Source organism: Neopelma chrysocephalum, unplaced genomic scaffold, assembly GCF_003984885.1.
Source record: "Neopelma chrysocephalum unplaced genomic scaffold, ASM398488v2 Primary Assembly neopelma1_60, whole genome shotgun sequence".
NCBI classification, from domain to species: Eukaryota; Metazoa; Chordata; class Aves; order Passeriformes; family Pipridae; genus Neopelma; species Neopelma chrysocephalum.
Window position 1 is genome coordinate 458,011 of NW_020897715.1, and position 27,904 is coordinate 485,914.

The window sequence follows — 27,904 nt, forward strand, 5'->3', positions numbered from 1 at the left end:
GAAAAGGAGAGCTGGCCCTGTCTAAGTGAACTGCCCCAAAATATTCCTGCTGTGAGGCAGGGCTGGTGGCCTGGTATGCACAGGGCAGACAAGCAGGGAGCTGTCTAGAATACCAGTGACACGTGCTGGCAGAAAATCACCACTGCATGCTTCTGCTAATTTGGCTGTGCCTCCTCATACTGATCTCTAAACCTGCTTAAATCTGCCTTGCCTGGTGATCCAGCAGGTGATGGCTCTGGCACCTGTGTCACGGAGCCATGGCTGGTAAGGGCTGTGGCAAGAGCTTCTGCCCCTAGCAGGATTGGCAGTCTGACTTTTTGAAGCTGTCAGTAATTTTTCATTACTGTAATATGTGTACCAGACTGCCATTTTTTGTTCTAGTAACACAGGCAACTTTCACAGGACTGTTACAGAGAAAGTAGTATCCTCCCTAGTAGTCAGGTTAGTTAATACACTCCATGGTAAAGGAGTCTTGTGATTTTTTCATTACAAATCTCTCACAGTTTTACTGTTTGGTGTAAGCCTTTGATATCCAGCAAAAAGAAACACCCTCAAGCATCACAAGTGTCTTTTTTCTCTAAAGCTCGCTTCTGCTACAGTTGAGCTAAAAGTATTAAAGAAGTTAACCCATTTTCTTTTCTTGAACGTGTACATCACATATACAAATTATACTTAATTTTAACCTTACCTTAAAGTATTCCTAAGAAACAACACTTCCAAATTACATAATTTCACTATTGTGGTGATTTTGGCTGGGGTAGACTTAATTTTCTTCACAGTGGTTGGTGTGGGACTGTGTTCCGGATTTGTGCTGAACACAGGGATGATAATGTAGAGATGTTTTTGTCATTGCTGAGCAGAGCTTGCACAGAGCCAGGGCCTTTTCTGCTTCTCGTGGTGCCACAATGGCAAGGAGACTGGGGGTGCATGGGAAGTTGGAAGGAGACAAAGCTGGGACAGGTGACCCCAACTGACCAAAGGGATATCCTAGATCATATGACATCATACTCAGTGTATAAAGTGGGAGGACGAAGGAAGAAGGTGGGGACGTTTGGAGTGATGGTGTTTGTCTTCCCAAGTCACCCTTACATGTGATGGGGCCCTGCTCTCCTGGGGATGGCTGAACACCTGCCTGCTCATGGCAAGCAGTGAATCAATCCTTGTTTTGTTTTGCTTGTGTGTGTGGCTTTTGCTTTCCCTATTAAACCTCGTCTCAACCCACGAGTCTTCTCGCTTTTACCATTCCAATTCTCTCCTCGACCTCGCTGGTGACGGAGTGAGAAAGTGGCCTTTTGGTGCTTGGGCACTGGCTGGGACTAAACCACCGCAACTATAATTAAAATGAAGCTGCAAAATAAAGTACTCAACAGTTGGAAAATGACACAACCAAGGTTGACTGTGCAATCACAGGTTGCCTCTAGTCAGTATGGGTTCTGGTGCTATTTGTAAAAATCTGTTTGGAATTGCCGATCTTTGTTCTGACAGTGGCATCCCTTGCACCACATAGCTCACAGATCAAAACAGAATTTGCTTGGGAAATTGGGATTCCATCATCCCCTAATTTTCAAGTCTAGCTCTGTAGGACTGCGGGGGGTCAGATTAAGAGAAGTAGGCTTTGAATTTTTGTTTGCTTGTTTTATATGTAATTATTACTCTGCTGGGGGATAGAATAATATTGTTTTCAAACAAGTCAGTGCTACGGACTAACAGGTTCCAATCTCAGCCATACTGACTTGTCTACCCACAGACTGTAAGCTGTCTTGACTGTTGCATACCTACCCTTTGGGCAAAATTTTAAACCAAAAAAAAACCCCCAAATTCTAACACCCTAGGCCCGTTTTCCACTGATCCTAGAAACCACATAACATTTCATTAGAAACTTTCCTGTGATCGTTGGCCAAAGCATATCATCTTTATTCAATACTTTTCTACCACTGACTACAAGTATTGGTTATTTTCATTTAAAATATTTGTATGCACCTACCATCATGGTATCTGGATGCATGACAGTACTATTCTCAGCTAGAAAAGAATCCAAATAGGACCAAAAGGAATATGATGGAGCAGGCAAGAGAAATTTCTACATTTTAAATTTGTTACATTTGTAGATTTTTTTTGTTAGGGTGGTGATCTTTTAAGCCAGGCTTGCTGGCAAAGGACACAACAGCCATACAAATTGTAAAGCCTGGCAAAAGTGGTTCCATATTAAAGAGTTTGAAATCAAGCAAACATAAATGTAGATCACATCCAGATCCTTTAAACAGTTGCAGTCGCAGAAGCTAACCTGGGCATACCTTAAATCGTAAGTTTTTAATTTCTCATTAAGGATTAAGGACTGTAGTTGAGTATTAGAGAACAATGGTGCACTGAATACATTCTGAATGGCTTGGATGAACTGCACTGAGCCAATGTGAGAAACAAACACAGGCCTTGTCATGTTTTCAGAACACAAAAACCAGGTATGTCTGTGTTGACAGTTTCAGGTGTATGAAAATTACCCCACAAATGACAGTTCTTCAAAAACCATAATAACAGTAATAGTAATAATAATAACAAAGAATGTCTGCAGCAGCTACCTTGGGACCCAACAGCAACATGTGTTTGTTCCTCAACGTGAAACATTCGTAGTTTCTGCACTCAACTGGATATGCTTGTGCCACAAAGCTGAGACACCCAAGGGCTCTGATTCCCATGACCTACTAACAGTGATGCAAAGCAAAGAACTTGTAAGGCACAACAAATTCCTGCCTTTGTGTTTCCCCCCTGACAGGCAGGGCCAGGGAGTTAGAGTTCTTGTTCTGCTTACAGGGCTTTTCATGCAGGAGTTATTCTCAAGAGACCATTTCCAAAAAGTTTAGGATCCTTTTAGAAGGAAGGGTGGTTGGGGAAAAAAAAAAGCCTTATCATAATTGAGAAATGGCTTTGTTGTGTACCTTGTAAAATACTAAAATAGCAAAATATTTAAGAATTAAACACGGGAACAAATTTGTGTATTACATTTAGAGCATGGCTATGTTCCAGCAATGAAAAATAAGTATTGTCAGAGAGAAAATAAAGTGATGGCCAATGAATATGAAGGATCAGGATGTCTCAGGAATTGCTGGCCAAATGCAATGTAATAAGGATGCCTTCATTTTGAAAGATGATATGCAGAATGGTGAGGAGATCTGCTCGATAGTACAAATAAGAAAATCTTTAGTGTTCTACAATTGATATCAATGTTACTTAGTACTTGAACCTTGAGTTTCCAGCAGATACCAAGACAGTTTAATACCAACCACACCAATTGGTTTCAGCCACTGCTTTATAACCAAAAACCAGAACTGGTGTTGATGTTGTAACTGATGCTGTTATTTCTATAAGTAGGAAAAAGTATTCTCCTAGGTCTATATGTCAAAAAACAGGTAAGAATTTAATCTATGATACAAATAGTTTATGGCAAGTTTCTGACAACAGATAATTTATAGAGGCAAGAGAGAATAAGCAAATCATATTAAGCAATGGCCATAGCATATTAATAATTTAATTATTATCAAGGTAACATAGATGACAAGAGAGCTTAGATATGGACATGGGATACAGCAGTGGATATTAAATAGAGGAGTATTATAGAAGTAGTGTGGCTGGATTTAGGAATGTATTGGCTGTAGTACTTATGAATTCTTCACAAAATATCTCACACTGGCATGAAGTGTGATCATACGGAGACAAATCTGGCAGAGGAAACATTAAGTGGTGCATAATTATAATCATAAAGATTCTCAGGGAAGGAGTTGCCAGTTTTGATCAGGTAGATCAACTTGACCTACTGGTAATGAAGAAAAAGTCAGAAGCACAACCCTCTAACTCATGCAAGACCACTCTTGAGGTTAAAGAGTTTGGCTTTCTATCCTGTACACAGGAACATCTGAGGGGGTCTCACATCAGCTGGAAAGTTGGAAATGTTCATCTATAAAATATCAGCAGGAAAACAGATCTTTGTGGTTGGAGATTCTTGGAAAGCAACCTGTTGAGAGACAATTGGGAAGAATGATATGGGACAAAGGTTTTTTCAGTATGTTTTCAACAGGCTTAAAGATTTAAATGGTTGTTAACTAGAAACTTAATCAAAATGCTAAATGAACCCATAGCAAGTACCAGTTCTTGAGCACCATTTGTACACTACCGACTGACCTATAGGTCCTGGACTCTTTTTTGCTGCTGCCTGTATTAGAGCCAGCAACCACTCACACAACAGTGGATCTAAGTGCATCTCAGCCACTCTGAACTTCCAGACTTTCACTGTAGATTCCAACTAGCAGGCATGGGGTAAAACAGTTCAGTGATATGATCATCCATGTGCAGCCTGCGAACTCAGACATATGAGATCCACCCAAGGAAAAGGTGAATAACCAACTCATTTCTTCCTTGAGTTGGACAAGGCCAGTTATGGAAGGCAAGTAGGTAATAGGAGAGTCTGGGTAGGTAGGTGTCAGTGTTTTAGTTTTACACTGATCCACTTCAAAGCTGTCATTGATTTGGGTGAAGTCCAACCCACTCTTTCCTTGCCTTCTCCAATGTGCAGCTTCTTGGTACGGGTGCCCTGTGTGAGAAGAGTCTTATAAAGTAGTCCTAAACTGAGGACTTCCCTTTCCCAAATCTCAGTCACATGGACAATTTGAGTTTGCTTTAACCTCTCTATGTCTAGATAGCACTTAAATCTTATAACATAGAGGCCTTTCAAAAGAGACTCTGGACTGATTGTTCTTTCTTTTACTAATATGAGACAGAGACAATATATCTCGATAAAATAATGCAGATCATCTATGTATCCACATGCCTTTATTTCCTCATTTTCTGGAGAATTCTTTAGGCTGAGGCCCAAATTTTCCAGGTTCTTTCCTTTCCCCTCTCCTTCTTGCATGTGGCTTTCCATCAGCCTCTGGAACCTGCTCTCATTTGGGAAACCAACTTGTTATTATTTCTGCTTCAGCTCTCTAGAATGGTTTCTTAGACTTTCTTTGATGGCTGCCAGCCCCTTTTTTGTATTGGTAGGTTGACTCCTGATCAGTTTTTGCTCCCTGGAAACTGATCCACAGACTAGTAGTAAACTCTCCTAAGTTATTTTTATGGGTCAACACTTCTTTATGGTAGTATTTCATACAAAATGGGCATTTTTGAGGAAGAAAATAGAGATGAAAGAGATGAAAGAGCATGAGAGTGGAGATGAAATAGGGAGTTCCTGGTGAGAAGTCATAAAAGAGCAGGAAAAAGGGAAAAAAACTACAGAAAATAAATGCTGCTTTCCACTTATTGCATTGCATTTATTTACAGTTTATGTTCCTACATCGGTATTTCGGAGGTGAACGGACCTATGTTTTATGATTAAGAGCACATTGAGCTGAAGAATCAGCAGCATCCCCACTAAGCAGTTCCCTGTTGTGAGAGCATAAACATGATGGTGACACCACACTGCACCCTGCCACAGCCTGAGGCTCCTTGGTAGCTCCTGGGGCCAGGAGAGGTTCTGTGTCAGAGTGCACTGGGCCACAAGCAGCAGACTGGGACATGTTTGTTGTGAGGGGATTGACACACGGTCAGTGTGAATTACTTTTTTGTGGCAGAATGGACATGGTTCTGACCAGACAGTGAAGATGTGGATTCTGAGAAGTGCTTGTGGAAAGAGGGCAGAGGAGAATCAGAAGGGAGACTGCATTAATCAGCATTTCTGCTTGCAGTGAGGGGGATCTAGGATGGAAAAGCCTCTGCGCTGCCTTCTTTGAGGCTGCATATTCCTATTAACTACTAATTACTCACACTAATGAAGAGAAGGAAGATATGCTTCCAACTATGATTAGAAAATCAGTGCTTGGGAGCTAACTCAATGGACCTGCAATGACTTCCCTGACTTCTTAGCAGGAAATTGGATACCTCTTGTCACATTTTTATGGTGTGCTTCTGAAGAATTATGGGAGGTAAAATGGAATAAAATATTAACCTTATTGAGAAAAAAATATTAGGCTTAAACAATCATATGAAAGATATGTATGAACTGTCTGGTTTTATGTGGAAGCTTACTTCTAGAACATGTATCTATCTAGAGGCTTTAACCACAATGCTTTCATTTGATATATGAATCCTAAATAGCATTTACTTGTTCCTCCTCTAAACGTAAGGAAGTAATAGAAAACACAAGGAAAATAAACAGAAGACTCATGACTTCAGAAAAGGGAGCTGCAACTTATACCATGTTTACTCTTTTTACCATATCCAATTACTACAGATGTTTTCCTTTGCCCTTAAGAGATGCGCCCACGTTAGGGATTAACTGCTTCCCCAGTGCTTCTTCTGTAGTCAACATTTCCTGTCTAGGGATTTTCAAAGAAGAACTGAGAAGCTGGATGTATTGGGTTTTCGTTGCAAGGTTTTGGTAGCAGGGGGGCTACAGGGGTGGCTTCTGTGAGAAGCTGCCAGAAGCTTCCCCATGTCCGACAAAGCCAATGCCAGATGGCTCCAGAACCAACCTGCCACTGGCCAAGGCCCACCCCATCAGCAACAGTAGTAGCACCTCTGGGATAACATTATTTAAGAAGGGAAAAAAAAGTATTGTGCAGAAGCAAATTGGAGCTAGAGAAGAGAGGAGTGAGAGCATGTGAGAGGAACAGCCCTGCAGACACCAAGGTCAGCAGAGAAGGAAGTGGAAGAGGTGCTCCAGGCACCAGAACAGAGATTCCCCTGCAGCCCCTAGTGCAGACCATAAACAGGCAGGTTGTCTCCCTGCAGCCCATGGAATTCCATGGTGGAGCAGAGATCCACCTGCAGCCCATGGAGGATCCCACGCCAGAGCAGGGGCATGTGCCTGAAAGAAGGCTGTGACCCCAAGGGAAACCCTCACTGGAGCAGGCTCCTGACAGGACCTGTGGAACTGTGGAGAGAGAAGCCCACCCTGGAGCAAGTTTGCTGGCAGGACTTGTGACACTGTGGAAGAGACCCACAATGGAGCATCCTGTTCCTTGGGAGGAACCCCATATTGGAGTGTGAGGAGTCCTCCCCGTGAGGAGAAAGGAACAGCAGAGACAACCTGTGATGAACTAACTGCAGCCCCCACTCCCCATCCCCTCATGTTAGTGGAGGGGAGAAGGTAGAGAATCAGGAATAATTTTAGGCCCAGGAAGGACAGATGGCAGCTTAGAAGGTGTTTTTAAGATTTGGGTTTATTTCTCATTATCCTACTCAGATTTGATCCATAATAAATTCAATTAATTTCCCCAAGTTGAGTCTGCTTTACCCATGGCCATAATTGGTGAGTGATCTCTCCCCGTCCTCATCTCAACCTATGAGCCTTTTGTTGCATTTTCTCTCCCCTGTGCAGCTGAGGAGGGGAGTCACAGAGCAGCTTTGGTGGCAACTGGCTTTCAGTTGGGGTCAACCCACCACACTGCACTAGCTGCATTTCCAAGCTGATAAAAAAAAGCATACACACTGTGTTTAGTTTCTAAATTTCTTTTGTGATGTTTGGAATATTAAGTGAAAGATTTTGAAGTTTGGTCTTTGAAAGCAACTGTAACACAAGTTACTAAAAGAAAAAAAGAAGCCCTACAATGAAGTTTGCTGTTCTGCACATACCAAACAGTCCCAGCTTCCAGCCAGGAGTGTTTCACAAAAGCAGCTGAGCGGTGAGAGGGCCACAGCCTTCCTCAGGCTGGTACTGCCTGGTGCAATTCTGGCCCAGAGACAGGAAGCAGAGTGATTTCTTACTCACCACATCGCTTGATCTGGTGCCCACGAAGAGAGGACAACATCAGAAGTGGTGAGACACTTGCTTTTAATGCTTGGCTATGAACCGTATTTTAGTTGCTGAGATATTTTTGTCACCCTTTTCTCCCTTCTGCTGCTTTTTTGTTCTGTTAAGGCTCTTAGATCATAGCTCTGAGACACAATCAGTTACAGTATATCTCTACAATGTCTATATTCTGAATATAGCCTAATATTTCATTTATTGCAGCATAAATTATACTACTGTAACAAATTTTGGGACTCTAAAGGAACATCCATTATTTCTGTGTTATCTCAGCTAAAATTCTTGTGATGCATTAAACCACGTTTCTCATCCCTGTTATTTAAAGCAATTTACAACAAATGTGATGTGAAACTTCAGAGAAATCCCAAGGAATGCATTTTATGTTGTCTGACGGCGAAAAAATCTGCATTAATTTTAACATCCAAATAACATAATCTCCTCCTAGTGCACATAAACTTCAAACAAATGCCCCTCTTCATACAATAAAAAAGAAAAAAAAGTGATTAGATGTTCTTCTTTAACATGGAGGAGGGCCTACTGGCCTAAAAACTTTCAGTGTCAGCATGTCCATGCTGACTACTTGCCCTTCCTGTAGAAGCAGTTGAGCTGAGCCTCCAGCAGCAGGAAAAGAGACAAGCTATCAGTGCCTCAGTTCCCTGCATCGTGGACATGCCCTTGGCACAGCTTCCACCATGGACTAGAAGGTGTGACAGATGTGACCAGCCTGTCATTCAATGAGAACATTCTCAAACTTCAGCAAAGGTCTTGGAGAGCTGGACTGCCTTTTTGTCTCTCTACCATATGTGTGGACCACGTGGACATTACGTGAAGAATTCAAGCTCACCCTCTGCCCATTCAATTACTAAGGGAAATGAGAAAACGCTGTGTGTGGATCATCTTTTTCATTTTTATAGTACTTACAAATAGACACAGTGGGGTAATCCTGTCAATGCCAGGTATCACCAATGCAGGGAGAACAAACAACGAGAGCTACAGAAGAGTTAAGAGTGTTTGTTCCTGTGCTTCGCTGCGGTAGATGAAGTGTGGGTATCTCATAAAATATGCTCGTGTGCTTTGATTTGTTCATCCTGCACTCACTCCTCTGCAATCTGCTTACCATGACAAAAGTCACCAGAGACGCAAAGTGCTGTGATAATGAGAGAACTGTAGGTAACTTCCAATCAGTCTCCTGGGGCATATTTGGAGTTTACTAGCCATAGGATATAATGGTTTCTCCATGCAATTGCTGCTGACTCCACATTTCTCCTTCAGTAAATATATGCAACCGTTGAAAAATAAAATTCAAGCTTACCTTAAGAGAGTGCTGAGCACATCTCTCTTCATGTGCCTCGTGTTTATCCATCTACAATCTTGCAGTCCTAGAAAATCACAGTATTAGTTTTGGTTATAGTAATCTCACTGTTGGAAGAAACCATCGTTTGGCTATTGGAAATTTTATGTAATTAGTAATTTATGGCCCCCAATTTTCTCAGATACTTTTTTCAGCTGAAGCTGCAAATAACATTATGCCAAATATTAAACCTCTGGATGCAGCATATGTAGCCTTTCACAGACCAAAATTATACCTCTTTGGGAGGTTTACTCCCCAAACAAACATTTCTAAGAATGATTTCTCTGTATGTAAAGTGCTGGCATAAATTACAATATAAGAAATTTAATAATTATATTTTTTCATTATATGGTCTTATCATCATCATATTTTCATCCACTAATGAATGTATTACTGTAGTAATAGCTTTATTCCTCCTAAGATATGCATCTGAAATGACTTCATGGGGTAAAGTTTTAAAAGCTCTGTTACATGTTCCTTTTTTTCAGCTGTTGTTTGCAAGTTGCCCAGGTTACCTCTGGTAACACTCTGTGTAAGATACAGAGACATGAAACCTTTTCAGCCATCTCGTGACATTACCATTAAATTATCGTTCCCATTTTCAAGAGGAAGAGGAATGTGTTTAACATTTCCTTTCATTTTGTTCTGCTTTTAAATATCTCTAACACTGTGCCAGAATTAAAGTCAAAAGTTAACACCATACTAATGGGGTTAATGTGTGGTCAAAGTCTGCATTTTTTTCTGCCAGAAGAGCATTTGACATTATTCTTGTTGAATAAAGACAGTGAGTGGCAATACATTACAAGCCTGCAGCTCTGAAAAGGAAAACCAGGCTGTTTGCACACACTGGATTGCTGTATTTCTTTGTTCCAGGCAGGGCAGGCTGTGCCAAGAGATGGTTTTATTGGTACTTCCAAGTGCGATGCTGCTGCTTTGCGGTGCAAGGAGCACTTCTGATGTGCAGGAGCCTCAGGTATAAATATAATGATGTGACTGTTTATTCTCTGTGTTGATCCACTGTAGCTCTATTCCAGCTTCATCCCAGCTGATTTCCATGGTGTTATATTGCCCTCGGCCTGGCAGCAGTGTGGTGATGAATCAGGCATTCTTTTCTCCCGTTTCCAGTGTGCAAAGTGAATTTTCCAGGTAGCCTGTTCAGAGACCTTTGCGTTCCCTTATACTATAAGACAGATGAGGATGAACAGGAGCCAAAAGGAAAGGCAAAACCTAGAGAGAAGCCATCTGCCCTCTTTTCACCTCCTCACGGAAGTCTCCTGGTGGTGATACTGTGATCTCCGGACCTGGCTAGAAAGGGTCAGCTGAGTTTAAGGAGGACACATTTTGCAATGCATGGTTCCCCGTTAGGAACGCAGTAGAAAAAGGGAGACATCAGTAATGCTGCTCCTCTAGTTTGCTTTCTGTCCTGGCTTCTGCCCAGGGGGAGAATTGGGACAGATGAAGGTGCAGCCATGGCACTGGGAATCAAGGAGAGGATCGATGTCCGTGGCCTCAAGGACATGAGGACAGGGAGTCAGAGTATCTGTACAGCTGCTAGGAAGTTCCCATGACTCCAGGAAGTCCTGCAGCCAAATGCTTTGATTTCTGTTGCCTTTCAAGGACTGGCAAGTGTCACCCACAGAACCGACACCTGCTCACTCCTTTCAGTGTGACATTCCTTCACAGGTCCTGAAGTCAGACTCTTTCAGCTCTGTGCCTGATTTTTTTACAGAAAACATCATTCACAGGCAATATTAGCTGTACACAGAAGGGGGTTTGAGAAGCTGTGTGCTTCTTAGAGCTTCAGCTTGTCCTTATAGCAAAATGATTAGTTAATTAAATTGACTAATTAGTTAATTAAATTGAGGGGTCTTTCCATGGATGGTTTTGCTGTGGGGGTATTGGTCTGGACCAGGAGGCAGCACGAGGACACCTCCTTGACCAGCCCCATCCTGCAGACCCCAGCAAGGTGTACCAGGCTGGGCTGGGGATGGTGACCAGGGTTGGCCACAGCCCCACAATCCATGGACACCACGGAGCCCAGACAGGAAGGTATCCCCTGGGAATGGGATGGGATGAGGGTGGTGGCTGGCTCAGCGGGGCCCTGGACCAGGCAGGGACAGGGCTGCAGCACCCAGACTCCATATCAAAGAAGTTCTCATTACTAAATGAAAGAGACTGCCTTGGTTAATCCAGTGGAGAAGGGGTACTTAATTAATTTCTACCGAGGTCTGCTGGGAAATTCTTCTAAGGTCTGTTAATTCTTACTGAGATCTGATCAGCAGGAAGCAATGTACTGGTTTTGCTCTGCCTTCACGATTTGCAGCCACCTTCTGAGGGAGCAGGGTAGTGGTAACAAGTCCCGGATTGCTGCTGATAAGGTGAGGTCCGGGTAAAATGTGCTCATGAGCTAGATGAGAGGCTGCTATTTGAGTACCAGCACAGGACTGTATCTTTGGAGATGTAAATTAAAGTTACAGGTGAGAGCACAAGTAAAAATGAATGGTTTGTTCCACATTATAACTTTTTGCAGCAGAAAAGCCTGCTTAGCAGGTTCCTGATCTCTCCCTTGTCTCACCTCCTCTATGGCAATGACCACTGCAATTTACCAGTCAAGCTGTGGCAGCTCTTTGTGAAGACTCTCTCTGAACCCAGTCAGCGAAATCACCCAATTTTTTTAAAATAAACTGGGGAAAAAAAGGAACTCTCTCAAGTGTAGCCACCTATGGAGCACACTGAGCAGTTAAAAAATTGTGGTTAATGTGAAGCACAAGAGAGAAAACAGCTGTAAAACTCTCCTGCCTCACTCTTAGAGCAATCTGGCTCTCAGAAAAAAGAAACATCCCAATGACCACAACTCCCAACAGAAATTCCTCCAGATCATTGTATCACCACAGATGCCACATGCTTTCTATTACAAAACCCAGTGTCATGATGTTTTTCAAAATCACCAGGCTTCCACCACGCAGACCAGAACTGCAGATGCTGGAAGGATGTCTCTGCTGAAAATGATTCATCTGCAGTAAGTCAGGCATCTCCAAACACAAGGGCATGAGGGATGCTTTGTTTTAATCCTGTGAACCTATCCTAGCAACCCTTTATTTGGGGAAGGTTTTAAGCTCAAAATTCCCGTCTTACAGAACCCTGATTCACACCTCACACAGGTACCAGGGGCCAAGGAACTGAGGTATACATAGAGACAGCCATATTAAGGTTACTGGGGCAACATTAATCCTGGTATTTCCTAGCTTTTGTATGTTTTCCTGAACGAGCATGACCTACTCTCCTGTGGGCTGATGGAGGAAACCAGATCTTTGTCACTTTGTCTTTGTGTCTTCACTTAACTTTACTAGCTCTGTGTGCCTGTTATAGAAATCTCTAACCCAAAGTTGTTCATGGGAAGAGAAAGCAACTGCTTTAACTGAAAGTGAACTTTCTCTGATCACATACAAGGTTATCTGCCTCTAAGTTAAGCCAAGAACTGCAGTTATCAATACAGTTAGTGACAACTGATTACACTGCCAATTTGGTTTGGTTGCTTTGTTACAGGAGTCAGCAAAGAGCTAAATTAATCCAGCGACCATTGCTTGTACTTTTAATCTAACGCAAAAGCTGAATTTCAGACTTTTAAAAGTGAAAGCCTAGCAGTGATACTACCTAACTGCTCATACTGGGTAACTGTGGAAATAACAGCACACAACACATTCAATTTCTAAGGCTGAACAATCAGGGACCATTACAGGAATATGGAAGACATGAATAAAGCAATTAAGATAAGTGAAATGTCTTTCATCACTTGTATCAAACAAGTGAACTACTCAGAAAGATGGGCTAAGTTGATGAACTTGCTCAAAATAAATGACCAGTGCAACTTTCCATGTGTGCTGACTGTAACTCAGACACTGTGTTAGCTGGGTTGGCTCTTTGTCAGCGTCCTCCTGGGGAACACTCTCAGCTCCTGCTTAAATAAGAGCATTACTTGTTTTGAGTGAAATGAGAGATAAACTGACAGCCTCAAATGAAAAGTAATTGACTAAGTTTTGTTTGTAGACAAAGTCGAGTATTTATGTGCCCCTCAGTTTGCAAACATATAAGGAAGAAGTGACTTCTTTACAGTGGGACTGCTCCAGTGTGGGTAGTTACTCATTTGCTGAAATGTTCACAAGATCAGAATATAACATCCAGAAACTCAGCTGCTACACCCAAACATTTTTCCCACAGCACCCGGTTCTTAGTCACTGCTCTCCAGGGAGAGCAGACAATGTGGAGCAGACAGCGTAGGGCAGAAGTCATTGTGGTCAGTGTGTGGCCTATTTAGTAAAAGAACTTATCTTGCTCATTTTCCATGATTCATATTTCAAGACTGCATTATTAATTTCTGTCAGACATAGGCACTAGATTTATACTAAATGAAGAGCTGCAGAAAGGCTTGTCATTTGTTCTACAGTCTAGTGTGAGGCTGTAGAACTTCACTTATATACAGCCTAACACTTATTTCGTGATCAATAGTGTTAAGTTTATTAATGGTTAGTATTTTCAAAAGTTACAAATTATTTGGGGTAACTCCATCACAGAGATTCCTTCAGGCAGAGTGATATTCAAAAGCAGGTCCTCCATCCTTCTGAAAAGCCTGTGGCTCCCTGAAACCTCTCAAGAGGGTCTCCTGAGACCCTGTGCCACTTTGGAGCATCTTTGCCGGTCATTTTAGTTACCCTGCAAAGAAAAGGACCTGCCTGACCTGCTGCTGTTTGCTACCACCCCTATGGAGCCTGCAGTGCTGTATCCTTTTTGAGATGTATAAATAATTATATTATTTGCTGTCATAATATTTACTTAACCAATACCAACCTACTGGTAGTCTTAAGACCAATGTTCAATGAATTCATGAGCCTGAAGGAGAAGTAAAAGGTAGCTCTGAAACCCCTGCGTAACCATTCCCAGAAGATGACTGCAGAGAGAGAGTGGCCCTTCTGCCTGCTCACCACTGTCCAGAGAACCTTCCTGACCTCCCAGTAAGAACTGAGGGAAGAAGCAGTGCCAGCAGCTTACAGGAGCCACTGGCTTTGCAGAAAGTGATAACTTCATTAAACAATGCAAAATTTACACCACAAAACAGCCCAGGAGAGCTGTGGAAAAAATGCAGTAACGTTTTTTAAATACCTCAGTCTATTAATTCAAAAAATATACATTGGCAGGAGGAGGGGAAGTAGTTTAATAATTTTAATGGCCAACACTTAAGAAAAGATTAAAGGTCTAATATATTAAAAAGGAAACTCTGCTGATGGTAATCAGTTTTGCTGCTTTTATGCATCATTTTATTCCGTGTTTGTGTATGAAATGAGGTGGGGAGGGGGGTTGGGGGAAATTTGAAGATTTAGGGAGATTACTGCCTTCATGAGAGTGTTTTATTGCACTTCGGCAGTTCTGGATTTAACCAGAAAATCCAATTGTGGAAAAAGGGTGAAACAATCTGTTTTTCCTCTAATCAATCACAAGGTTGCAGGACAGATTAAAATAAATTTGTGACTGCCATTTTTCTTCCTTCCCACTGCTGTCGTAGCAAATGGTGATCCAAAAGCTGACTGACGCTTCACGTATCAGCTCGGATGCCTGCTGCCCTCCTCCTTTTACCAATTCTTATGATTACAAACAAATAACTTCAGAGCTGTAATGAGAAAATGGAGAGCAGCCTTATGGTAGATGAGGCATTTTAATATGGACTAACCCTGAAATATCAGCAAAATTACAATCAGTCACATGAAGTAGTATGAATAGAGTAACAAATAATGTAAAGTATTCCTCCTCACTTTTGCCTGCAGATGCCTGTTATTCCTAAGCTAGTTGTTACCTCAGATATAGTAACTAGCAATGAAAATCAAGAGCAATGTGTTCAAATCAATACAGAGTGCAGAATCATTCCCTGCCATTGCAACAAACAGCAGTGGTTTAAGCACAGTACTTCCGTGCAAAGTTTCAAATCCAAGGTAAATAGAATTTCACACCTCTAAATGTTCAAATTCAGGACACGAGAAATGCACATCACTCGCAGAGCACTGGCAGACTGCTCATGGTACCCATGCAAGCTGGTTTCTGTGACTGCCATGTAAATATACACCAGTGCTGAGGTACAACTCACTTTATCATCTTAAACAGAGGAATCTAGCTTACATGTGTCTAGGCTGTAAGAGAGTGCTACTAGAACTATGGCCAATCTGCTGAGGAAACCTTCCTTTGTGTTGACCCTGGGTATAGAATAGACAGTTGATTTTTAGACAGTTAAATTTAGATTAATTCCATCCAACATTGACTTTTAGGAGAAGCAGTTATTTAGTTACTATTGTGTCAGTGATCCAAGATGAGACCTTTGCAGGTATGGAAGATTACAGACAGTTTTAGTTGATTGAGGTAATTAACACCATCTTTGGACAGTAATTTATCTTATCTTCCTAACTCCTATGAATGGTTTCCCCCTGTCCACCACAGGTAAATCCCTCAACCTGTTCACAAGAGGAAGGTACTCCCACACATATTTTTTTGCTTAAACTGTTCTCTGCTTCTGTCAAAGACTGTGGACTTGAATTGCAGCATCAGAGCCCAAACACAACATCTGCATCTGGGCTGGACAGCTGTGACAGAAATGAAACAAAATCCCTTGGAGGATTCCAGTAACAAGGAAACCCATCTAGGCATATAAACACTACCCATACACAAAGGCTCCATCCTACAGCCTTTTACTGTGCAAGATGGCATTAGGATTTGTAAGGGCTAGTATCCGTGCCTGTGAGCGTGGACATTAGATGGTACTGAATATATTATTTTTTTGCTAATGTTGTCCAGATAACAATTAACTGGGACAGTGGTGAGTAAAGTGAAACCACTACTAGTTATGGAAAAAAGTGCTGTGTTAGGTTCTATGGGGTGTTTGTTTTATGCCACGTTTTCTAGAGGTGTTTCTCATTTCTCTTTTCTCTAGTGTCTTTTGTGAGCACAATGTAAAAGCGGTGTACAAAGGTTAAATATTAATATAGATTCTCTCATGCTTCATTGACAATGTTCAGATGTAACACTGAAAAAAAGAGTGGTTGAAATAAATCTTTGCTTTCCAGCATGAAAATAAAATGCTGAAGGTATAAGAAGATAGTTAAGCAAAATACTATGGCCTGCCACTCCTCAGAACAAAAGCAGCAGTGGTCAGGAAGGTTTTGCTGAGTAACGTTGTAGTGAAACTGAAAGAGAAGCAGCAGAAAATACAGAGAGAGCTTAAAGAAGCACTGGGAACGTGGCCTTGAGAAAAGTCTTGAGACAGAATTCTGGGCTGAGAGCTGAGCAGCAGAGGGCTGAGAACATAAAGAAGTACCACCTGTTTGCATTTTCCCCTGTGGAAATGTATGACTGTGTGCATTTTTTTGTGCAAAATACACAAATAATAAATTATCAGCAAAGATGTCAACTCTGCTGATCATCTGTATTTCTAATTAAATACAGTCACAGCCTTGAAAATTAATGTAACTTTCAGATAGAAGAGGTAAGAGCATACTGTTAACTTCTCATAAACATAACTTTATATGGGAAAAAATTTTTCTATTGTTCATTCACAACAATCTTATGTTTGTTTGTATCCTGCATAAAAATAATAAAGATATCCCAAGTTTCAACCATATGGATATATGGTGAATATATGTTACCACATAAATATTTATCAGACATATTTTCTTCTGTGCAAGAACTGCATTTAACTTCATCAATTCAATTTCGTTTAAAAAAGACTAAGCCAGCATATTGAACTGATTTCTGGCACAATGGTAAGATTTTTTTTTCTTTACTGTCATTTTAATTCATTATATTACTGTGCTATTTTTAAAAGGTCCCATTTATATTGTACATTGCAGTTCCATAGATTAACAGTTGGAAACTAAAGATTAATTTACAGGAAATGCAAGGAAGGTAGCAAAGCATAGAGATAGGAGTTATCTTGAGTTATTTCAGATAATATACCACAAGATCTTCACCATGGCATATTCTACACAGTTCAGATTTTAAACTTTTAAAGGCAGGGATTAACTATTTTTGTTGCTTCTGTGAAATAACTTAAGTATACCGTGTCTTATGCTAAATTAGATCTTCATTTCATTTTATGTAATACATACCATGGTAAATTCTGCCTACAATTTAAAAGGGGAAAATTAATTGCTATAAAGTACCAATAATACAGCTCAGAGCAGAACATTACAATATTTCAGTTGCAATTACAAAAGTGAAGCCAGTGCAGGTGAACAGCAGCTGAAATTTATCACCACCTGATGGCTGTTCAGTGGACCATGGGAAGGGAATTAACTTGTCTGTCCAGTCTGGAGCTGAAAACTCTCTGTGTTTTAGAAACTGCCACCAAACCTGGCACCTTCATTGGCAGAGATCAAGGGTTAGGTGGGAGTTGGAGAAACAAGTATTGCTGTGCTTTTAACTGCTGACAGACTAAGTGCAGAACTTCATTTGTCAGAGATGATGGCAAAAACATTCAGAACTTTTTAAAAAGCCCAGAAAAGAAAAGAAGAAATCCTCCAGTAGACAGTTACAGCCTTAGCACAAATTTGCCAAGTTCTTGTTTACTTGCAGTCATGGGACTGGACGCTGAAAAAAAGTCTGTCTACAAAAGAATTACATTCACACAAGCAGGAGTTATGGTCTTGGGGCAGAAATTAATGGGTGAGGTTCTCTGGCCTGTGTGATACAAGAGGTCAGACTAACTGATCCTGATGGTCCCTCTGGCCTTTTAAATCTGTGATTCTGTGATCAGTAGACGGAAATCAAACTGTTTGCAAAATCAGGCAATGTCTCTTTTCTTTTAGTCTACATAGTGACATTTGCTTTGGACATTTTATGCTGTAAAATACACAGACGTGAATATGATATTCTGCACATGTTTGGGCATTATCCATTCCCACAGAAAGCTTTTTGCATCACAGGCTGGATCACACAAGCCATTTCAGGTCCCCTTCTGCTGTCAGTATGGCAGACAGCACTTTATCACTTGAGTAATGCAAGTGCTAGAGGAAGGAGGAAGCAAAATAGATCTGTCAGTGCTCTGTGGATTTTAGGCTTGCACTTGAGAAGTACATGAGGAAAGGCAAAGTTATTCTCTGTACCTCTCTCTTCTTATTCTCTCCTCTCTCACTGTGATGCATAATCAGGCTCCTTGCATCACCAAAAGAAATTATAAACAATTTCACCATCAGGACTAGGGAAGGTTGGGTGGAGTTCTGAGCAATCTGGTTTGTGGGGAAATGTCCCTGCCTATGGCTGGGGGGATTTGAACCAGAAGGTCTTTAAGGTCCCTTCCAACCCAAACCATTCCATGGTTCTATGACTACACATGTGTACAGAACTAAGAAGTTTCCAACCATCATCAACAAAGTTAAGTTCAGCAGCCCTCCTGACTGTTCTGCTGGTCCTGAGGGAGAGACATCAAAAACTGAGAGATTTAGTTTGGGAAGGGTAGATTTTCTTTTATAAAGGCTTTAATTTTTTTCAAATAAGAAAATTCCATTAAAAAAAAGAGAAGCCATAATACTGTCAGTTGGATAGAAGATGGCACTGCAAATACAAAGTGATAGACTGGCTATCCAAGTGAAGCATACAATTAGTTCTGAATACCTTTCTTTCAAAATTATACTGATAACTGGCAATCTTATTCAACTGAGTTTGCATTTGGCTAAACGACAGAGAATCCTATTAACTGATGCATTTTTTTTAAAAGTTCATTTGCAAATAGCAGGATTTACTATTTGTGAAAGGCTAGTTTTCTTTCTATTAAAAAAAAAAAGAGAAAATTATTAAAGCAGTTCTAAAGGCATGATTCCCATTCTTAGCACATGGTGTTTATCACCAGATTTAGGATTGTGGAATAGGCTTAGGAGTCACTACACAAGCTATATAACAGCAATATCTCCCTGTATTTCCTTAACCACCATTCTTTTCTCTTAGTTCCTGCTTATTTCTTTTCTTCCTCCCTTTGTGTTGGCACCACTGTGCATCTGGTCACGTTGTGAAGCAGCCACAAGAACAAGAACTGACTGAGCATAAAAAACCAGCCCAAAATGAACAAACAATAAAACCCAAACAGTATCAAAAAAGAAAAAAAGAGGGGGGAGAGTTCTTTTCAAAACTTGTTTCCCAGAACCAGAGTGCTTGTGGGGCAATGGATGGAGCTGCTCTGGCAGAGCAGAGGAAGGTGGCACATTGGGCAGGGTGGGCAGGACTCCTGTGATCCGCTCTGAGCATCACCTCTGCCTGGAAAACAGGATGTCTGGACTGTCTGCAGGCTTAGTGAGTGGTATATGTAAGGAGATATTTCCAGCCTCTCTAGTTTTGCATAACAGGTATTCACCATTTTCACATCTCAGTAGCTGTGCCATTTTCCATTCACCCTCTCTGTCCCATGACAGTTTGCCACAAGTTCAGAAATTGACTGTCAAGTTATTATTTGTAATGTACTTTATTACCATAAATGAATACTGTATTGACTTTGCTCCAAAACAGGAAGATCTGCACTCTGTGCTAGATGCTACCTGCAGTGAAGTAGAGAATAAATCCCCTAGCACAGGGAAGGACTGACTACTATCTCTCCAAGATGTGCTCAATGTCTTCTCTTAGTCTGGAAGGAAACAGGATAATGGAAAGTTTTGGTTTCAGCAAAATAACACCTCCAAGGAACAGTTTCTCGTGTCAGAAGCTTGGCTTCTTTTTCCCCTCTGAGAACGCATTGCCATATGATGACCTATGCCAGGTACTTTCTGGGAACGTGTGGGGGGGAAAGTTTTAAAGCCTATTTTAATCCTTCCCCTCGTTGACACCTCATTGTTTTAGACTTGTAATGATAAATGTGATAATGAGTAATGACATCTATTCATGGAACGTGTGAAAGCAGGTCTGAAATGTCAGGATTTAGCGTGAGGAAAATGTGTCTCCAGCAAGGTCAGCTGCATTGACTTACTTTAGCCCATCCCTCATTAAAACACAGGCTGGATTTCTCATAAGTCTGGGCAGAGCACATTCTCCGTCTCTCTGTCTCCGTCCCCCTGCGCCTGCAGTTTTTTTAGATGGTGCTCAAAGGCCAAATTATGGGAATTTTCAAACTCATTGTTCCCCATTAAAATGCTAATTCTGCCTGTGATTCCTATTGTTTAATCCCTTGAGTGCTCTAGGACACGCAAGACAGAGTACACATTCTGTGAAAGAGCTCTCACCCTGCATGTTTCTCCGTCCCACTGCCAACAGCCGGCCAGGACAAATGGTGCGGCTTGGCGAGGGGACAAGAGGCTTCAGCAAGGTGCAGCAAAAGAGCTGTACCCAGTTGTCACACCGATGGTGCTTCTGATGCTACCTACGATGCACCTCTTCTCTGCTCTTTCACGCAGACTTAAAATGCTTATCGCCGTAGTGCCTGAGTGCTTTCTAACAGCACAGCAACCAGAGCAGCCAACATCTTTCTCCTCTCCCCCTGCCCCCAGGGAGAGGGCCTGTGTAGAGAAAAACCTTTGGTAGAGGGAATTTTTTATTTATTTTTTTTTTTAATGAGAGCAAGATAGGAAAGGAGGATTGCTTTTAAAGTGTTTATTAGTGTATATGTTATTTGAACTTTATATGGGGCAGGGGGAGTGGTCAAAAAATGTACTTGGAGCAGAAGACGATGAAGAGATATTATGGTTTACAGACTCTGGGGAATTTGACTCTACAGGGTGGATGAGCTCTTCCGGAAAGCTTTGCTCTGATCACCATTGTGTCAGAGATCTGAAGGTGCCAACCACGGTCCTGGTATATTGGATTATTGTTTAGATACCACAAAGCCAGGCCTGGGATGGCTATCAACAAGAGAGACCAAGATTCTGATTTTGACACCCACAATTTTACCAGTGGGTAGCACCAATGGCACCAAGCTGACCCTGTGTGGGTTACTACTGTTAGATGACATAATTGTGCTTTTCCATTGTTTTTGGTTTAGCTTTTGTAGACCTTTAGGCAGGTGAGACTAGACACTGACCTTTGCTTTCAAAGGAAAATGAAGATTTGACATTTTCACCTAGAAAATGGGACCTTTCCACTTACCATAACTAGGAAAGGATCTTATTTGACACCTCTGCACGTGCCTGGCAGAAAGAAGGGTGCCTTCATTGCAAGAAGAGGAAAGAAGTCACAGATAATGAATTAAAATCTCTATGACTGAAATATTTTCTGCAGGACCGCATATTGTCATTTTCATTCTGATACCTATCACTGTAGAAGACATCTTTGTTCTACTTTGTAATATTTTACCAAAGTGTTGTTTACAACCACAATCTTAGGATACAAGTGAGGAAAGGGAGAGGATGTAACATTTATTAAGTTAGCTAGTGTACTGGGAAAAACATTATGCTTTTGGATTTGGCATTAAGGGATAAGTTTTATCCAACTTTATCAGTTTGCCTAAGAAAATATCTTTCTTCCAAAATACTCCCATTAAGCTCTACTTATATTTTTGTGACTATATCTAGTTTTTGAGGTTTCTGTTAAACCACTGATACTTCCTCCTGCTCTTCTAACTCCAGTCATTTCTTTATACTTGCTGAGCTATTTAGTTTCTACTCCATAATAAAGTTATCACCCATACTTGGCAGACATTGCCTGAGAAGACTCTGCAATGCTGAGTATATGCTCACTAGTTAGTTTTAAACTGTATTTCAACAATACCAAATGTCTTGTTGTGTCTTTACAGTTTGCTTTATACTAATTCATTCTGATTATTGCTGCCTTAAATTAACACTCAGGAATTTTGGCTATAACCACCAGTAAAGTCCAGCTAAAATTATGACAAGAATTGTTTTGGTTGGTTTGGGTTTTTTTTTCTGAACTTTTCATCATGGATGGAATAGACATTACCTAAGATTACCATGACCAGGTATCAAATGTAGGTAAAGGGCAGTAGGTAAAAAAATTATTAATTAAACTGTGCCTTGAGTAGCAAGGATTGGTTCAGACACAGCCCTGTGGAGGGCCTGTATCAGCAGTACACCATGGTGCCTTCTCTCCTTGTATTAGCCGTGCCAGCCAGCAAATGGAATTTTACAGCACAGACTTCCCCCCTCCTTTTCCTCATCCAGCACTGTGCAGCAGACAAACAGGCAAAGAGGCCAGATGAAAGTTCACGAGAGCCATCCCAAGTACAAATAAAAGAGTTTCCACTTCCTTGCACAGGAACGTGGCCCGTGTCATTGTCTAGGTGCTGGGGACATTGGTCAGGAAAAGAAATGGAGAAAGTTACATTTAGATAATACAACTACCTATTCATATGTAAGTAGGTAGACAACAGAACTGTAGTTCTAAGGTTTGAACCTAACTCCAAGAGTTTTGCAATTGTATTGTTCTCTGGAATTGTGCACTCTTTTATTCTGTGACTTCATTTAATTTATCCATAGGAGCATCCCTTTCTAAGCTGTGCCTACAAACCATCCATGTCATCCAGCATCAAGTAATTAACACTAAGGTGATGAGCCTGCCTTTTTACAATGAAACATACCCTCTTCTTAAGTTCATCTAGAAGAAAGTAAAGATACTCGATTAGTTTTATAAGGTCTATGTACTAGTTTGCTTTCTCTAGACTTAGGTCTGCCTTCTGAAAGTCTGTTTGCTTTTTATCAGCATTTTTCAATACAAAATCATGTTTAGCAGTAAATATTTTACACATTTTATTATGCTACTGAAGACACAAACATCTGTAAAATCGCTGTATACTAATATAAAATGTCACCCCGGAAAGAAAAAAATATACAGAATGTTAAACCATAATTTTTTGTTGTTTTTATTTCATATGTCTTATTTTAATAATTATCATTGATTTCTTAATCATTCCAGTTAGGGCATGGTAACAAATCTGTTAGACACAGGAAAAACATCAAATCGTCGCACTGTGTTCGTGAATTTAACCCATATTCTTAGTGAGAGAGGATCTGGCTTTTAAAATAAATGTACCAGAGGTGTATGTAAGAATGTTTTACAACTTGAATTCATCCAGTAGATATTGTTCAAGCAAGTCTCTATTCCATTCAGTAAGTGCTTAGAGACTACTTTCACAAACCTATGGATTCATGATATACTGTCTTCATAATTTTCAGTGATTGCATCCCTTGTGTACCATAGTTTGTAGTGTCTTAGGAAACAGCCATGTGACTGTAATGCTCATGAGGAGGAATAAAAAAAAGCAGCAAACACAAGTTTACTGACACATCTTTTATTGGCCACCTGTTCCGTAGCTGCGTAAAACCAAACAGCTGTGAACCCAGTGAACTCCAGGAAAGTGCATGAATCCGGCATTACAGACCAGGAGCCTGGATGTGACCTAACTTCAGCTTCAGAAACAAAACAGACAAAACCAAAACAGAGGTGTGTTTGCATGACATTTTTAGTGGCCTGAAAATCTGCCGTATCACGTTGCACCGAACCTGGCGCAACTGCAAACTGCTGCTGACAGCACGTCCTGCTCCTGCCCTTCCCTCCCCACCTGCCCCCTGCCAGCGCTGTGGTACCCTCAGCTCTCTGGCAGAGAACCCAGTGCTCTGCCTCCCTCTGCCTACCTGGCTGTTGGGGTGGGTTTGGCTCCGGCGAGCCAGGTGATTAATCCAGCTCACCTTGCAGCCGCACAGTCATTAGGTCTGCTGGAGAGGAAAGGCAGAGGGAGCGCACAGCCAGGTACAGGCAGATTGATGGGGGACATTAGCCCTTTCATTAGCATTCCCCCATTAAATGGGGCAGGTTTAACATGAAAATGGATGCTGAGGAAAAGCAACACTCCATTTGCCCGGTGTTTCAATAGTCTATATACAGCATTAACAAATTCCCACACTCAACTAACCGTCAAAATAAAACAATGTGATTACGGGTGAGAATCATGTTTGATGAATTTTTGAGTTTCAATGTGTCAAAACCAGCACAGAACGATAGAAAAAGGTGAAGATATTTTCGGGAGTGCAACAGTATATATGAAATATTATGCATGTGTCAAAACAGAGTGATATTTTCCATGCTCTTTGGTTCAATCTCACAGCTTGGTTAATTGATTTGGATGCCACTTTAAAAGTCTTTTTTCCATTTTAAGCTAAAGACGGAACATTTGAGACTTCACAGGAGTCCCTCAGCACTGACCTCATTCACACATTTTATAAACTATCCCCTCCGATAGCGAGGACCAAAGGACATGGTCCCGTAGTGCTTACAGGAGAGCTGAGCCTGTCATTTAAAAGAAGAGAGAGTCCTCTAGCGGAGAATTCTGAGTTCTACTCTCCATGTAGCATTAGAGGTATTTGACTTTTAACTGGTTTTATTATGCAAATAACACCGCAGCTTACGAGCCCATACTGAAAGTACAGTCAAATTTTAAATCCTCCAAGTTCATGCTCATTGTCAGCTTCTTTGACAAAGTTTCTGGCTCTTTTCACTCTCTCTTTTTTTTGTTTCTTTTGGTTTGGGTTTTTTTGTTTTTTTTTGTTTTAGTTTAAAAGAGATTGCAGCTATTCAGGAGTCAACAAATATATACATACTTAGCTAATCTTATTTTTCTGCTATTAAAAAAAGTGCCATCTGATCAAGAAGGGGAAGGAAGGAAGGAATCACTTGTTTTATGTGACTCTCCCAACAACACGAACGATCAAATGGAGCGTCGGCAAATTGCTGAAACACTCTTGCAAATAACAAAAGTGCTTCCAGGAACAAGTATTGGTTCGCAAGTAATGTACCAGTAGCAGAAAGTTAAATTAGCAATGAATATCAATCACAATGAAGCACTCGACCAGCTCTTGATGTGACACAACTTGAAGGGACACAATGTACTTTGAAAGGGCACTGATGTAATAGGATGAGACACGGTGACCTTTGTATGGTTGCCTTATTTGCTACACAGGCAGCAATCAAGCAACTATAAACAGCTCTGAGATTTCTTTCCTGACCTCCCCTGAACATTTTTCATTTAATAACGTGTCAGTGGCTTTTACATTGTCCCTTCCTGTTTGGACTGCACAGAGATGGGGGAAAGAGAGACCAAGACAGATGGCAAAAGCCTGATCCGGTGGAGGAAGGCTCGCCCTCTGTGAAAGCCCTCTGTGAGTTACAGGGTTCAGGAGACAGAACTTGTGCTCATGTCAATAAAAGGAGCTGAAGCAGTTCAGTTCATCTACTCTCTTATTTTTCTCTGACATATATCATCTCGATCTGATGATATTCCTGTTACCAGTCTTCTATCTTGCACCTGATAGGGAATTTCCTATGCAGGACACAGCCTTTACTGTGCTAGATGTATTGACAACTCTTGCAACTTTATTCCAAGCCTCGCAATTTCTGGAAGTATTCACAGAGACGGGCTTCTAAAATTTCAAAAGAATGCCAGCTTTTATTTAAGGGAAAAGAAGAAAGAAAAAAAATAAGCAAGGAAAAACAAGTAGTCTCCAAATCTAGAGCATAAATGCAAAAATACAGAAAGTATTGCTCTAAGTATGCTTCCTACTTTTTAAAGCCCTATGGCACTGCTTTGAGGCTTGAGCTGTGATTTCCGCATGTCTAGAGCTGGCAGTTCTGTGCCAGTGATAATTTCTCATGTGGAGACTTTATTCTCCACCACACAGCTCTGGCCACTTCTGAGTTACAGGGCACAAAGTGAATTTGGCAGACAGCAAGATCTGTCTGTGTGCGTCAATCACACTTACTAAAATGTCTCTCCTTATTCATTACATTCAAATGCTTTGTGAGTAAACTAAGAGTGAATTGCAGTGTGGAGGATGTTCTAGTGGTTGGAGGGCACAATTTTGTTTGAAAAATGGAGCAGGAACACATAATCTTCACAGCACTCTTTTCCTCCTTGCCTCAAATACTGCAGTACTAGGAAACATAATCTTCAATGGTATTCCCACACATTTGCTTTCTAGTATTGTATCTGTGCTATCTCCCCTTCCATTTCCTTCCAGGGCAGCTATTTGTAATTGCTCATCTGTGCAGAAATATCAGAAAAACTAAAAATACAAAGACAAAATAAGCATAAAACAGTATTTTTCTTCTAAAGATGAAGATCATTCAATAATGTCAAGAATAAAACATTATAAATACAGTCTTCACAGGATTTTCCTTCAACTGTATTCTTAATATTTTATATCTTTTTTTTAAAACTACATTCTAGCAGATGGCATCTCTGGGTGGATGTGCAGAGACACAGGCCTCTGCCAGTAGCCTGTGTTCAGTCTCATTTGTCATAATGAAAATTCTCATAAGGGTTACATCCATCCAATAAAAAAATTGAAACCTACCTTAATTTACATAAGACTTCTCAAATAAATTTTAGTTGGCAACAAAGTACACTGCCATCCCCATGGTTTCTCATTTTCAACTCATGATTTTTTTGTCTCTCAAGCATTTCCAGAAATACTGTCTTTACTTTGGAAAGCCTCATCTCCCCATTCAAAGTAGGAATAACAGAAATTCTTCATTGCCCAATCATTAGCTTAACATACCAAGCTTATGCCCAGCTTAATACTTCATTAGGAATGGAAGGCACACCTATGTGGGTAGAGAAGAAAAAAATGAACCTCAAATGCTTTGAATAAATTCTAGAAAAAGTACCTTGAATTTTCTGAAGCCTAGTGAAGAATAATTGTGCTGTGCTTCTAGGAGACTTTGAGGGCTTTTCCCATGGATCCTCTGAAGACCTGATCACTAAAAAGAAGGTAAATCAGATTACAGTGTAAAGTGAAGCCTGCATTTGGTGCTTTGGGACTGCTGGTTACCCAGTGCCAGAGGTTTCAACAAGAGTGAATTCAGCATCATTACAGAAAGCAACAGGAGCACAGCAGACAAGAGTCATTCAGAGCCAACAAAGCTGATTTCAGGTCTCTTTTTCAGTTTCTTAGTAAGGTTTCCTCCAGGTGAAAGATAACCACTATCTCAGCTTTGACAGCTGATGCCCTAGGAACACAGAGGTAACCAAGCCAGAAACCACTCCCCTGCACTCTGTTTTAAACCACTGGATTGCTCTCACCATTATCTCCTGGAATGATGTTTTTTCTGCAAGCACTTCTAGACTGAGACTAGAAAGGGAAAAATCAATTTTCAGTATGAAGGATAAATGGTTGTAGGACTAATCTTCAGTGGTAGACTGCTAATGATGACAGTTCTGTGCCTCTCATCATTCCTATTGCAGTCCACTCTCTCCTCAAAAAACAGGACAGGCTCCTGTTGACATAATCTTCTTCACTTCAACTTTTGCAGATCCTTTAGGTATTTGATCTAGTATGCAAGAGTAAAAAAAAATCTTTTTTATCCCAACAGACCCATAAATTCAGAAAAAAATATGTAAAGCATACAAAACTTCACACATATTAATGTATTTCTTAAAACTATTGTGGTGCTTTATATCACCACATTTGCAAAAATTATACAGTGATACAGGTTGGTTTATTAGCAATGTAGAATCCCTGAGGAACATGTATCACCTTTTTATTCAGACTGCCTCTTTGACCACCTTAAATACTGTCTTTCCTTGATACTTGCAGCCTATAATTACATCTGTACTCAAGTCATTTTTGGTCAGTCATGTATTATTTAGTTGCTTTTAATCTTTCTTCATAAGACAGTTCTAGGTCAGTTCCTCAGAGTAAGTGCAGAAAATACTGAATGGTTTGAACTCCTGCTTCCATACTTTGTGCTGGGAGGACGTGATGAAATACCCATCCGGTATTTCATGTGCTTCTAAAGCAGAGCTGGATTAT